We start from the raw sequence: 14244 nt of genomic DNA, 5'->3' as shown, positions 1-14244 counted from the left end.
ATAGTGGATGAAGAGTCTGTGCAGAGAAAAGGTGTGAAGCAGAGTGGTTGGGTCATTGAGCAGTGCCAGGTTTCTGATCCCCCACGTAGCTCCCTCCATGTGCAGAGTCATATTGGCTCCAGTTCAGGGAAATTCAGTGCAGGAGGAGTAAGTGTTCACACACAAAGGCTGTATGTAGGACTTGTTACTGGACCCTAAATTTGGATTTGGGAAGCGTTCCCAGATGGCCTATCAAGTGAGTATTTTTGGTTCTTAACTCAGAAAGATTCACATTAAATTCAATGAGTTCTCTTTATTACACATAAGTTTAAAGGAAATACTCTTCACTTGAACAGTGCAGCTTTGAACAGAGTAGAAAAGCATGTGAGAAGGAGGCATCAAGTTTTTTTGTGTGCTGTCTGTGGGTGTATTTCCCTGTGCACAGAGTTATTGTTTGTGGGAGAACGCTGGGGAATTCTTGGTTATCTACTTTGGGTGGGTGTCTGTGAAAGAATGATCTCCCAAATTATCTGAGAAGTAAACAATGCTCTCCCTTCAAGATCTATCGTAATTCAAATCCTGTGTCTGACAGATTTCACCTGGGAGTCCACACTCACCACTGCACTTTGACTGCTCAAACCAGAAATCTCTGGTGACACTCCCTCTGCTTAGCCTGGCTGGCTTGTACCTGGGCTCTCTTGGATCTTTTACTCATGAAGGCATCTGCAGATATTCACTCCTGCTGCCATCTCCTTCTTTCTTTGTACAGAGATCACCTGAACTGCTTAAATGTGCTTAAAAATTTTAATTTCCAATAGCAGTGGAATTCCTTAGATTTATATTAAAAATGCCATGTTATGTTATAGCTCTGTAAGATCTTCTCTAGTCAGATTTAGAAGTTTTACAGGTGTCTGTCTTAGTATCAGCCACATCCATGTTAGAATTTTCTGTAATCATACATCTTTGGTTACTGCAGGTATTTTTGGTCTTGTGCACTGAGTTATAAATATGAGAGTGAGGTAGAATTTCTTCTTTGAGGTGGGATCAAAATGAGAAGATATCTGAGCAGATATTTGGTTCCCTTTTTTTTTAATTCCTTTTCATGACTGTCTTGATGTTCAACAAACAGCCAAAATTCAGAATGAAAGGTAAATTGTAGACCTAATTTTTGCGAAGTCATATGTAAAATACCCCAACCTTTGATACTCCACTAAGTTGACTGGAATTTTAATTTTCTCTTTTCTGTTTCCCTGACAACTTTTAATGGAGGAGTTCTGTGAGAGAAGCTCTTGAAAAGGCCTTGGATGTGTACAACTCCAGGAGTAATGCTAGGTTTTAAGTCTCCTATTTTTGATTGTGTTTCCTATCTTATTTAATTAGCACTGGGTTTTGAAACAACAAACAGTCTTTTTTTAACTTCTTATCTTGCTTCATGTAATGGTATTCTGGACCAAACAGACACTGAACTAAATTTTGGGAAGTGTAACTACTTTTTGGATATTTCCCTTTCTCACTGTGTCAAGGCTTGTTGAGCAGTTGCTTAAGATCACAGTCTGTGTGTTATTGTAGCTAACTACAGTGCAGTTTCAAGGCATCTATTTTTAGTCTTCTATTATTCCTCTTTTCAATTGTGCATCTTGTCATCTTCAGTTATTAGAAATTCTAAATTTCAGCATTGGAAGTGCTAAACTGTCTCTTCTACTAGTTATTCATTAATGTTTTGCAATTTAATATTTCATTGTATGTAAAAGTCATGAGACATTATAGTGTGAAAAGTACTGTATAAGTTTTATTATATTCTTTACAGCACTTAAATCTTGATGATTTTCCAGCAGAGAAAATTAGAGATATTTTTCTTACAGGTAAAATAATCAGCAGTTTAGGTGACAGTGTGTTTGGTCATGCAGAATATCAGACTTTTGGAATCATATTTTCAGTTTCTTGCTGTTAGAAAAACAGAATATCATCCTTTTAACTATAAATTAGCACATTTGTTCTTATTTTCTGGAATTTCCATAGTACATGTAGTTGGTTATAGCAAGCATATTATCTCTGAAAAACCTTCATATCTTCTGAAAATATTAAGTGCTTTAGAGGCTTTGGGAAGAAAACTCCAAGTGAAGGTAATGTCCTAAATGCTTCTTACATGTGCATCTGAAATAAGTAACTTAAAATATCTTCAGGTTTGAATTTTTAAAGTGCTAAAGCTTAGTTCTGCTTAGTGATGTGATGTGATCACCCTGTGACAGCACCTCTGCCTTCAGACCACTGTACTGAATTTGTGTCTTGCAAAGGCAGATCCTGGCATCCTTTATTGGTTTTTTTTCAGGTACAATATCACTACATTTAAATTACTGAAAGACACTTCCTGATGATCCTTGTGCTTCCAGTTTGTAAACTGGCAACACTTCTACCCCGTACAATTATGGAAAGGTTTTTTTTGTTGTAGATCCCTACTCTCACATATGAATAGGTTTCTAGTCTCCCTCAGCATCACCTGTAGTCAAGAGAAAAAGGAGCTCCTATGGGAAATAACTGGGAGCACCTACATTCAGATCCTGTTCTGAATCCCCTGGAAGAGGATCTTTCTTTCCAGTCACTCTGGTTTGGAAACCAACTGACCCAGAGAGGTGCACAACGTTGAGATCTCTGGAGGCTTTGTTCGTGTGTCATGAGAGTTGACTTCAAAATTGTTGTTTAGTGAGCTTTCCTCAGAAAAATATATTGACCCAAATCTTGTTTAAAGCTTAACATAGGCATACTTTATGAATGTCAGAGTTGAAGGGAGTTCAGGCAGAATTTTTCCCTTTGTGTTTGTGTGAAACAGGAATCTGAATTCAGTCACGTCTAAAGTTTGGGCTTCTAGAATTAGCACGAGGAATAATCCCACATTATGGGGTGGATTTTTAATGTTCCCTGCAATTAAAATAGTTCTGTATTACATTCAAGCAAAAACTATGCTTTGGCAGGGAGGTGAAACATTAGAGAATTCTCCTCAAATTAGTTACAGAAATTGAATGACAGGACAAATTAAGAAGAGGCAGGAGGGAGTGAAATATTTTATTTTAAAAATACTCCATAAAGACAAACATGTAGTAAATTAGCAAGTGTGCTTTCTCAGTTATTTGTGGAAACATGTTTGAAAAAAACCCAAAAACCATGGGGTTGGTTTGTTTATTATTTGGCAGAATTTTCTAGTGTTTTGTCATTTTTCCCACAGGCTGCTGTGCATGGAGCTCCTGGGGAGGATCACCAGGAGGCTTTGAGGAAGCCTTCAGAAATGAAGCACCAGACATGGAGAAGTGCAACCAGAATGACTGTGCAAGGCAACAAGCTCAAAGCTGGGCATCCCTTTTGTAAATCTTTCCACCCCAAAGGCATAATTTTGAGCAGTTACATGTATGAAGTGAGAAAATTACAGAGATCTATGGATCTACCTGCATCCTGTCCTGGATACTTCAAAAGCTGCAGTTAAAAGTATAAACCAAACTTCCTCTGCACTTACAGCAGGTGGTATTAATTTATGTCATTTAGATTAATAGCAGTTGTTGTTTAACAATAGCTGTTGATAAAGTAGTGTCGGTACAACAATATGCAAAAAACTGCATCTAAACTTGGAGGGGGAGCAGGGAAAGCAGCCAAATGCTCCACCCTGAAATGTATACATATATATATGTATATATAAATAAAAATTCCTCTGTCCACAGAAATGATAACTTCAGTATGTTTATTGGGAGTGGTGAAAAACAACCACTTGCATATTCAATGAGACAAGGAACACCAGATTGGATCTGTACATTTTTTTTTTAAATGTTGCTTCCAACCACAATGTAAGTGTTAGAAGGGAGGGGCAAGCTTTTTTTTAGGAAATATATTAGGTTTTATTGCAATAAATGCTCCTGACTCAAAGACATCCCTAGTTTAACCTGGTAATCTGTGCGAAGTAGAAGGGCATTGCTGGCAGAAGAGAACAGAGCTGTGAAAAGGATCTGTCCTTAGGACCTGTCTATCTTTCTGTTTATAATAAAAGCAAGAGAAAAAAAAGCAGCAGTGTTATCAGTACACTTCTGCAAGTGAATTAGCTAGCACAGATTTGATAAAGCTTATAAACCCTCTAGAGCAATCGTGACAGTTTGCTGGCTTGGGCTTTGTCTGCTGCCAGTTACTCCTTGCTAGTGGCACTCTTTATTTATGCTTCAGTACCACGTTATCCTCTGGGCTTCAAACAGAAGGGACCTGTCTGTAAGTGTTTTGGTTGTGGTGTTAAAAAATAAGAGTGCAGCAAAACACATGCAACAGTGCCCAAGCTCCGTTTCAGCCAGTTTCCCTTCCTGTGGTGTTGCTTCCCCGTGCCTGTTGGGTGCACAGAGCGTGGCTGAGGTGGTGTGTGTCTGCCTTCCACTAGAGAGTGTCACAGAGTTACTTCGATGAAAGAAAAAAGCCAAATGGATGCATTATGTGCTTTGTTGTGGGTAAAATGCAAAGTGGTGTGACCTCAGGAACAGGAGATAGGCGTGCCTGCCTACATGTTTTCCATTTTCTAACCACTGCCATTTATTCTTCAATCTGCAGCTAAAAATGTACATAGTGCAGGAGGGAGCCACGTTTTATTACACACCAGGTTTTTTTGTCCATTCGACAGTGTGTACACCTTAATCTTATTTTAAATATATAATATGATACTTTTTGCTCTCTTTTGTACTCAAATTAAATTTATATTTCAAAATGTTAGCATAATTCTGGGATGGACTGTCACAGGCATATTCCTAGCATAAGACATTGGCAAGCAGAGTTTAGACTTTGGATCAGCCTTTGTAAAATTCTACACATGGGAATCTTGGAAAAAAAGTTGCAGTCCATTAGCAAATTCTCATATCTTGACTGAAGATGTATATGCATAAGTAGAGAAATTGAAAAATGGTGTTAAGTAGTCAGAAAGTCTCCAAAGGGAGATCTGGACAAGAAGCTACAGTAATAGCGGTAGATGGCTGTTATTATAAAAAGAAAAACTTAAAAGTGAGGACAATAGTAACACTCCAAATGCATAAAGTAATTTCTTGAGCCTCTGAAATTTTATATGGAAATGCAAACACTGTGAAAGTATTGCTTTTCAGGTGTGTCATGTCATTGAATAACACCTATTCCTTTTTCTAAATGAAGGATTAGTCATGAAGATACTTCATTTGAAAGAATAAATTAAAAATGCAAATACTGTGCTGACCACTGCAGTGCTTAAAATGGGGTTTAATCCTCAAGGTCATTTTAGGTGAACTTTCCTGTCCCTGAATCCCAGCAAACTCTGCAATTCATCTGTTTTCTGTTATAGAGGACTGATGCCTCCTTTATTCCAGGTTTGTGGTCTATGGCCAACATCTTTGTTCAGTGTGCAGTTTTTCTTCTTTAGAGAATGTGATACCTCAGGTGACACCAGCTGAGAGTCTGTCCTTTGATCCCTCCCTGTCCCCCCATCTGGGGACATACAGACACCTCAGAAGGCACACTTTTATTCCCAGATGACTTCCAGATTATAAGAAGAATTTTAAAGGCTCTGGAAAACAAAAGAAGTAGGGCCAGTTGAGCTGAAAAGCTTCACTTTACCTTTTCCTTGAGAAAACAGGGGGCTAAAGGGATGAATTAGGGTGCTGAGCATCTCTTGATGACAGACCACAGCTGAGGGGGTGTCAAAGGCTTGTCCAGAGTGATAAAAAGAGATTTCACTTGAACTTAAAACAAAGCAAATAGTGCAGTGTGAGTAATTGTGTCAGGTGTTACTACAGTGAGGTGAGCTGTAGGCCAGACTTGTAATGTCAGTGAGAAACTGTAAGGTCCTGAGAGCTAAAGATCCTGTGATACATCTTTGTAAGGTTACATCTACTTATTTGTGACAGTCTCAGTCTTTGTTCTTAAAAACTTCCAGTTTGCTTTAGCTATTTAAATACTTCTGCATTTGGCTCACCTCTGTATTTCCACCTTTCCCTAGTGGAAAGGTGAAGTATAAATAATGTAATCAAATCTATTTGATTTTGTTTCACTAAGCTTAAGCTGCTACTGCATTGGAAAGTAACATAAACTGTTTGATCGTTTGAGTGTGTAAAATTTATTTGGGGGAGTATTTTGAAATTTTTGCTATTAGTTCTGTTTGGAACATACATATGTTGGAGTAAGGGAGGGATTTTCCCATCATTGCCTGACATTCATCGCTAGATGAAGGGAAACGTACAGCTGTGGATAACTAAAAAAATATTTGAAAGAACCTACTTGCCCCCAGCAAGCAGGTTTTAGATTCAGAGGTGTGGATAATAATAAATAACAAAAAGAATCCCCATGTTAGTGGCCTGAGCAGTCACTTGCAGTGGCAGCAGGACATGCAACTCTTCAGTCCAGTGTTTGCTCCTCAATCCATCCCATCTCCCAGGGTACCTCCTAGACAAGACTAAGAAAACTGCTGATGTATTTTTTTTCAAGAAAGAAATAGAGAAAGTCTACAGGTGAACTTTGAACAAAAAATATTTATGAAACTTACTGCTCTGTTTTCTAGAACATACTGGGGCAGCTGCACAACCACAGTTACAGGAGGAGGGAGAAGGTTTCTGTGGCTCTGCCAGTGGCTCAGCAGGAATGGGTGAGTAACTATCTCTTGAACTCAGTTTACCTTTTATATTTAGAATTGAAACACATCTTTCATGAACTACATAAGAATGTTTAATTAATGTCTGAGAGCTCTGAGACCCTTTTTAAGGAGAGTTTTTTTTATTAATAACCAGGTGTCTATTTTTCACTTTGACTTCTCATAAATATTATCCTAAAGAAAAAAAAAAGGAGTAGAAATATTTTTAGGAGCTTTTGGATAAGAATTGATACTGAAGTAACTTTGAAAGATAGCTTATACAGCCATACTATGTGCACTTTTATTGCAAGAGGGATTTCTAACAGTCAACAGAAGTTCCTTCTTGAGAACTGGAGAGAGAGTGATCTAACTCTTTCAAGTTAATCATGAACCACAGAGCAAGCACTGAGTAAACTGATAGCCTAAATTGAAAGGTCACAGCCTGTCTAGAGAGAGAGGTTGTAGTATTTCCCTTTTAAAAGAGACATGACAATTCATTTTGATCCCTGTCTTAGAGTCACAGAGGACTTAAGGCGAGAGCATGTTCAGCTGGAGCTCAGCAAAAGGGACTGGGTGCCTCAGCACACACCCCTTGTGTCGTTGCCACTCCTGTGCCCCTCACAGCAGAAAGCAAAAGCTGTGTCACAGCTCTGTGTTCATCCCTTTTCTTCAGCTGCAATTCATTGGATCCTTGATGGTTTTACTTTTGTGTGCACCACAGTGGGTTTGAGGGTCACTCCATGAGGAAACAGCTGCAGATATGTCCTTAGTCTTCTTTTACAGTTCTCACTGGATCCCAGGACACCCTAGGCTTTGCACTTTGTGTACATGTGTGTATTTGTCATGTTCATAACTGATGGGGCAGCAGAAAAGGGAGCATGGAAATATTAATATACAAAATGTATTAGAATTTGATCCTACTAGCAGAATCTGTAAGTTAGCAGGAGTATGTCTGTGTCAGGATGAGATGATAATCCAAAAAAAGTAAAATTTGTGTTTCAATATGAGAAAACTGCGAAGGTTTAAAGCCAGAGTGTGTGTTCACCTGTTCATTTTTCCCCTTTTCCCCAAATATCCCTCTATGCCAGGTATATCCTCCAGCCTTTAGAGCTGCTAGTTTAAACAGGAATAGATATGTAGAAGTGTATTCATGCTGTGCTACACTCTAGGGCAGGTGAGCACTGAATTTACCTCCAAGTGTTTTAAATGTCAAATAAGATTAACCATCCACTAATCTTTCTAACAATTCACTGGAAGTTCTTCTCCCTGGCAATGGTTTTGCATAATAGACAAGGTAACCCCTTTGCTGCCTGAGAGTTGTTCAGCAGATGGCCAACAAAAACAAACCAGTGTTGGATGATGGGACCATTTTACATGCAATGTGCTGTTGCATATAATGTTTTCCTGAATGAACAGCAAACATTGCCCAAAGAATCTCACAGAAGAATCACTAAGTGGTTTACAGAAGTTAATGGCCAGGCACTAATATACCCACTCCTGTATTTAGATGGAGGAAATAGTGATATGTGTGTTTAAAAGACCCCAAATGCTGCTAGATTTTTTTTTTTCAGAAATAAAGGTAAGAACAACCTGTGGTAACTGAAAGTTTGTTTCATAATTAAAAAAGAAACAAAAAGAAGGGAGGGAGGGATATTCCTGTTTCCACATATAACAAGACTACTTTAAATGTAGCACAGCACTATTTGATTCAGAGAAAAACTGGTTCCTCAGCCTCAGGAGCTGAGTTGTAATTCCAGATCTATAGCAATAGCCAACAACAGAAGGAAATAATCATCACATGGGGACTAAGATAACTGTAGAACAATACACTGGATTTTGGGGAAGAGGCACCCTTTTTGAAAAAGCTTTGAAACCTTAACAGAGAATTCGGATCAATTAGATTTTCCTAAGACAAAAAGGAGGACTATGTTTATTCAGAGTTGTCTCAGCGACCTGGGAGAAACTTGAATTGGAACCCATAATAAAAATACCATCTGGGAATATCTTGCAAAAGACACCTTGATATAAAGAAATGGTATTTTTGCCACTGACCTAAGAATGGTCTCCTCACATGTGACCTTGGAATCTAAAGAAAATCCTGGCAAAATAATTATTATTGCTCCCTGCTTAAAATATAAGCAGGTGCCAGTAGTATTTTCTTAACATGGTCTTTTATTTCAGCCCTTTACAATAGGTATATTTTGGAGAAGCATAAAAGCTTGAATTCAGATAGAAAAATATTATCAAAATATTGAGCAGGACAGTTGGATAGTTTAAAAATTGCAGGAGGGGGAACCACATCAAAAAGTGGAACTGCACAAAGGGCAGCAGGGATCTGGGTTGTTTAGGGCAAGAGAAGGCCGGGATCCCTCAACTGGGGTTGTACCTGAGGTCCCTGTGCCATGGGAAAGGGAACCTTGTGTCCAGAGCTGGGCTCTCAGACCCCTCTGCTCTGGCCCAGGGTGTTCCGTGTTATTCAGCCAAATATTCCAACCCAAGCAGGGAGAGATTTCCCACCCTGCATCCAAACAAAATGAAGTCAGCTTTGACTCTGCAAAATGTCGATGAATTCTTCAGAGTAAATCAGCCCTGTCAGTCTGATGTGGAACTGTCACCTACTTGTGACATAATATAATATGAAATGATATTGAACAACATGCGTTTGGCACTAAATTGTTAGCGGGTTTTAGCTTTGACAGCAGCAAGTTTATTGCTTTAATCCCAAGGTCTTTTAACCCTCTTTGACATAAATTGAGGTTGGCTTTTGTGAGAAAACTCCACTTCACTCTCTCTTCCTTTACCTAAAACTGCTTTTAACAATTTATGCTCATACATCAGACACTCATTTTGAGTGACAAAAAGAAAAAAGATCTATTAGAATAGAAGGAAAAAAGGGTCAATTTAGGTTAAGCAGTGTATGTCTCTTTTGGTAGGCATGTCACAGCTTTCTTCAGGTGAATGTGAATTTTAAGTTGTAATAATGTATTGCTGTAGCAAAATAAAACAAATCTGTGACAAGAAGGGAGAATAAGTATTGCAGGAGAAAGGCTGATAACCTGCACAAGACTATTTCTTTCTTTTTTAAATGCAATTTAATTTATACCTAAGATGGGTCCATTTTGAAACTTCTCTTGTAAGATCAAAGGATTTTCTTCTTTGTGCAAATACTGTAGAGAGACTAGTTTAGTGAGGGTCACGTGTAGAAATACAGATGTATGGAGTAGATACTACATACACAAAGTGTTGCTGAATAGTATAGCTGGCTGATAGCACATAATTTAATATTTCTCCTTTTTGAGACACCTTGTTTAGTTTGATAAGTAAGTACACGTTGTCATCAGTGCTCTGATAATCCCGTCACAGAAATGCATCATATATGAACTCTAACATCAATAACACAGGACACTTTTATCACCCTTGTTTTTCTACTCTCAATTACTATATGAGGCTCATAGTGTTGCTTTGAAATCATTTCTTTATTACATTTAAAGCTCAGCTGAATCTACCCTTGAACTGTTTAATAATGGAGAATGAACACATTCTCAGCATATTTGCAAATTATTTTTTTAATGTTTTCTTTGTTCTCACATAGAGAGGAGTATATTACTGATCTACCATCACTTTTACAGAAAAGTAAGGAAAGTATTAGACAAAAGGAAACTTGTGTTTCTCTCCAAGTGTGAACATTTTAGAGGTTTTATCCAATTTTTTCTTATTTACAATTTTTAACTATTATTATCTGCAACTTCCTCATAGCAATTTTGCTCCTGGCTAATGTTTGGGCAAATACATAAACAAGTTTTTCTATAGGCATCAGAAATGATACTGTCTGTGATTTCCTACAGATTTGTGCCTTGTTTCTCTTGCACCCTTCCCCATGGCAATAACTTTATTTCCCCCTTGGCTTTTGGTTTCCCTTCCACTCCAACACCTTCAGCTCTATTTTCATATGCCCAGTTTTCTCTGCATCTTCCAAGTCTTCTGCCATAACATCTTCAGGTACCTAGAGCTGACTGCAATGCACTAATCCTCTACTCACATATATTCCTCACAGACTAAACGCAAAGTTAATCAATACAAATGATAAATAAACTTTATGGCATTTTTATGTTGGGAACACAAATCAGGAAAATACCAAAATAAGAAGGTATTTCTAGACCTTCTATGACAAATAGTGTTATTTTGCGTCCTACTTATGTTATAAGGAAATTATAATTTTGTTTTTATAGATCATAATCTATCACATTCTGTACCCTGGAGATATGTTGATTGCTATGTTATATGCTAAGTATATCTTGCTATACATTTAAAGCCAAGGTAATATCAATTTTGATGGTTGTCCACATTTTTCCAGTCTGGGCATCTGACTTCTTTTTTCTTCATCCTTCTCCTTATGTCCTTTGGTTTGAAAGCAGGATGTGCCAAGCTGCTGATGTAAATCCTGACTTCTCAAAAACCAAGGGTAGTAATTTCTTAATTGGGATTTGGCCCTGCAGATTGCCCACACCTGCTGGAGCAGAACAAAATGCCTCCACCAGGTGTTTCCCATTGATGGGTCCTGCTCCAGCACAGTTCTCAGCAGGGAGCATGGGAGTTGAGATCCTACAGCATTGCTCTTCTTTAAGCATTTGATACTGGCAGCCCTCGCAGTTTCCCTCTTCCCATTACGGTTGTAAGTATAAATTCCACAACATTTCCAAATCCTGACAGAATGAAACTTGGGGAATTGGGAAAATGGGGTTAGTGTATGAATTGTGATCTTGTCCATGCAATAAAAAGCACTATCAGCGGGCATTCAGCAGCTGAACTGCCCTCATGTTGTTTGTATTTTTATGGACACTGTTATAACTATAGTCAAGTATGATTTAACTTTAAAAGGGATGCTGTAGCATTGTTCAAGTCCAGAGCTGCCATAATCTTTTGTGGTAAATCTTTTGGATTTTATGTAGCATTTAAAAAGGAAAGTAACATGAAGAATTAGTAATAGAACACACAGAGGCTCTGTTTACAATGACTTGCCAATCCATCCTGTTTATTTGGGTTTGCATATATGCAAACTTCTCTGAGCACGGTGGTTTTGTGCATTGTGTTCTTCTACATTGCATCAAACAGGCATCCCTGTTAAAATGCAGAGATCACCTTGGAACCTAATTCCTACAAATACCAAGTGTATGCAATTCTGAGGTTTCTGTTGCTTATGCATTTCAGTGGCACAATTTCATTCTAACTATTATGGATGTACAAGATACGTTTGCTTTTAAAAATTGATTCAAAATAATTAAGGTTACTTTTGTTTTTAAACATTAAATGTATTCGAAATCAATATCTTATTTTGATTCTAGATGCTCCTGTGGTGCAGAACAGGAGATGGAGGCTGTTTTGGCCATTGTCACTAATTTTGTATGAGGCCTTGGCTGACTTGCTTAGATTTTCTCAATCTTTTTGCTTATCTGTAATTTCCTCTCTTTTGTTTGGTTTATTTCATTAGTGTTTGTAAACTCATTTTGGATACTTACATGGAAAGTGCTGAATAAGTATTATTTGCTATTTGCTGTTAGGTCTGAAAGTGGACATTTGCTGCCACTGTCATAGAGGTAACACATTTAACAATTTTCAGGTTTTATAAATAAATAATCCATGTTGATGGATATTTGGGGATAGCTACGTAATTAAATAATTTAGCCCAGCACAAATAGGGTCTTGTGGCTAAAATATTTAATAGGAACCTCAGAAGTTTTATTATTCAGCAAAGGACAGTGAAATTGCAAGTATAAAACATACCCTGACTCCCCATTTCTCAGCATTCCTGTCTTAGAAAAAAGCTCTAAGCAAGAGTAAAAGATTCTTCATTCCTTCAAGGCATTCCCTGAGGGCTTGCCTGCCCTAAATAATTATACAGCCTTAAAACAGTTGTCAGCCACTGCAGTCAGGACTGCTCCCTCTCCCGATTTTATTGAGAATCCTGCGATAGCTGCTGCCTGTCTCGGAGCCTTTCCTTTGGAGTCGTGACCCTCTGACAGAGTCTGAGCCCATCTTGTTAAATGGAGGGAAGTTTCAGGCTCCTTGTTGTTAACAAAAGCTCAAAAATGTAGAATGGAAAGAATCAAGGTTCCACGGGTTGACACCTTCCTGCCTCCTCTTATTACCTTTAGAAATGCTGTTGTTTTCAAACCATATCTCGTAATTCCTCTGAAGTTCTGGTAGTTTAAGGCCTGTTGGCCACTTGGGATGAGATTGTTGTCTGTTGCTGGGTGTCTGGATACAGTACTAGTACTTGAGCCTCACAAGAACCCTTTTTCACCTTTTTTGTACCTTTTCTGTTGTTGGTACAGCCACAGGAGCAGCTGCCCTTTGGTGCTCCCCAAGCTGGCATTGGGATCCAGATGGTCCTGGTCTTGAAAGAGCTCCTGTTCCTTTTTTCATTATTGTCTGTACTATTACAAATGTGACCTAAGCTTGCACAGGGACTGTTTAAATCTGTAGCAGCCAATACGACTCACCTTTATGCCATGGGTATAACTAGGACTGCTTAATTTGGAGATACAACTGATAAGGACTTTCAGGACTAGATGCTGAATTATTCTAATTAAAGCATGTTATGGTTTAATTTTTCAAGTTAGAAGAACTTCAAAAGGGGGAAAAGTTCCCAACAAAAAATTGCTCTTGCCCTTTGGTAATGCTTAGGTCATCCTTGGGTTTTGATTCCTTCTGTTCCAACCCCTTCACCACAACTGCCTTGCTCAGGAAGAGTAAAACAGAAAGACCATGAAACAAAGAACTAAATTTTTCAGCTCTTTTCTCTTACTGATCAGTCTTTTGCTTATGTATCTTTGACTTTGAGGTTATGGAGAGAGAATGCATGTCCGAAATTTAAGTTAAACCTGTCCTTCTCTTTGTATTTCCTACTTCTTCCTTAGCTGCTTATCTGAGCTGGAAAACTACTCCACTGCTACTGATAGGAGGGTTATAGAGTGCTGCTTCAATTTTTTGGTTTTAGGGAATTATTTTACCTGATGTTTATCCTGGAATTCTATTCCATTTGCTATTTAGGCTGGAAACTAAAGCTTGTTTCCCTAGGCAAGTTCCAGTAGGTAGGCAGCAAAAGTTGGTTTTATTTTGTGTAAATTAATAAATGATATTTCTAAGCAGAGGATCTTCGGGGGTAGAAGAAGGGTAGTGATTGTTGCTTTTATGCCTAATTCAGAAATTTATCTTTAAAGAAAAGCTTTGTGTTGAAAAATTAATTGATCTAGTTTGTTAATTCCAAGATAAAAATGAAAAATATTTATTAGGTCACTGCTCCCCCTTTCTTTGGTTGTACTGTCATGGATAGGCCAGACTCCAAATGGACCACATTCTTAGGGCTTGGAGCTCTTCCCATCACTGTGGGAATTTATTTAGTGCTTGGGTGATTTGGTTGCATCTCATTTTTCCTTTTGTTATTAAAAAAGAAAAAGGAAGTACTCTTAGGAATGCCCTGTGTTTTATCAAGAGGAACTCAGTCATTAGCACAATGTCACAATCAACAAACAATATCAGAGCTGAAAAACAACAAAAAGGCAGGATGAAAAAAGGTGACAAGAGAGGAGGAGACAGAAGTATTAAAAAGTATTGTAGATAAAGAACTGTTGACTGCTACTCTTGTAAATATTTCAAAA

General features: G+C 38.1%; 1 long non-coding RNA gene across 2 annotated transcripts in view; it reads left to right on the top strand.

Annotated features, from left to right (window-relative positions):
* The first annotated feature begins 3206 nt into the window (after positions 1-3206).
* The window catches only part of LOC127479052 (uncharacterized), a 25228-nt gene continuing 14190 nt past the window's right edge, over positions 3207-14244 (top strand). For both annotated transcript variants that reach the window (XR_007907444.1, XR_007907445.1), the window contains exons 1-2: positions 3207-3489; positions 6518-6601. This is a non-coding gene — a long non-coding RNA (uncharacterized LOC127479052). The remainder of the gene's footprint in view (positions 3490-6517; positions 6602-14244) is intronic.

The sequence above is a fragment of the Manacus candei genome, unplaced genomic scaffold (genome assembly GCF_025592945.1).
Source record: "Manacus candei isolate 608988 ecotype Guabito, Panama unplaced genomic scaffold, ASM2559294v1 h1tg000065l, whole genome shotgun sequence".
Classification (NCBI taxonomy): Eukaryota; Metazoa; Chordata; class Aves; order Passeriformes; family Pipridae; genus Manacus; species Manacus candei.
The sequence above is the reverse complement of the archived record's forward strand: the minus strand, read 5'-3'. Positions and strand labels throughout refer to the sequence as shown.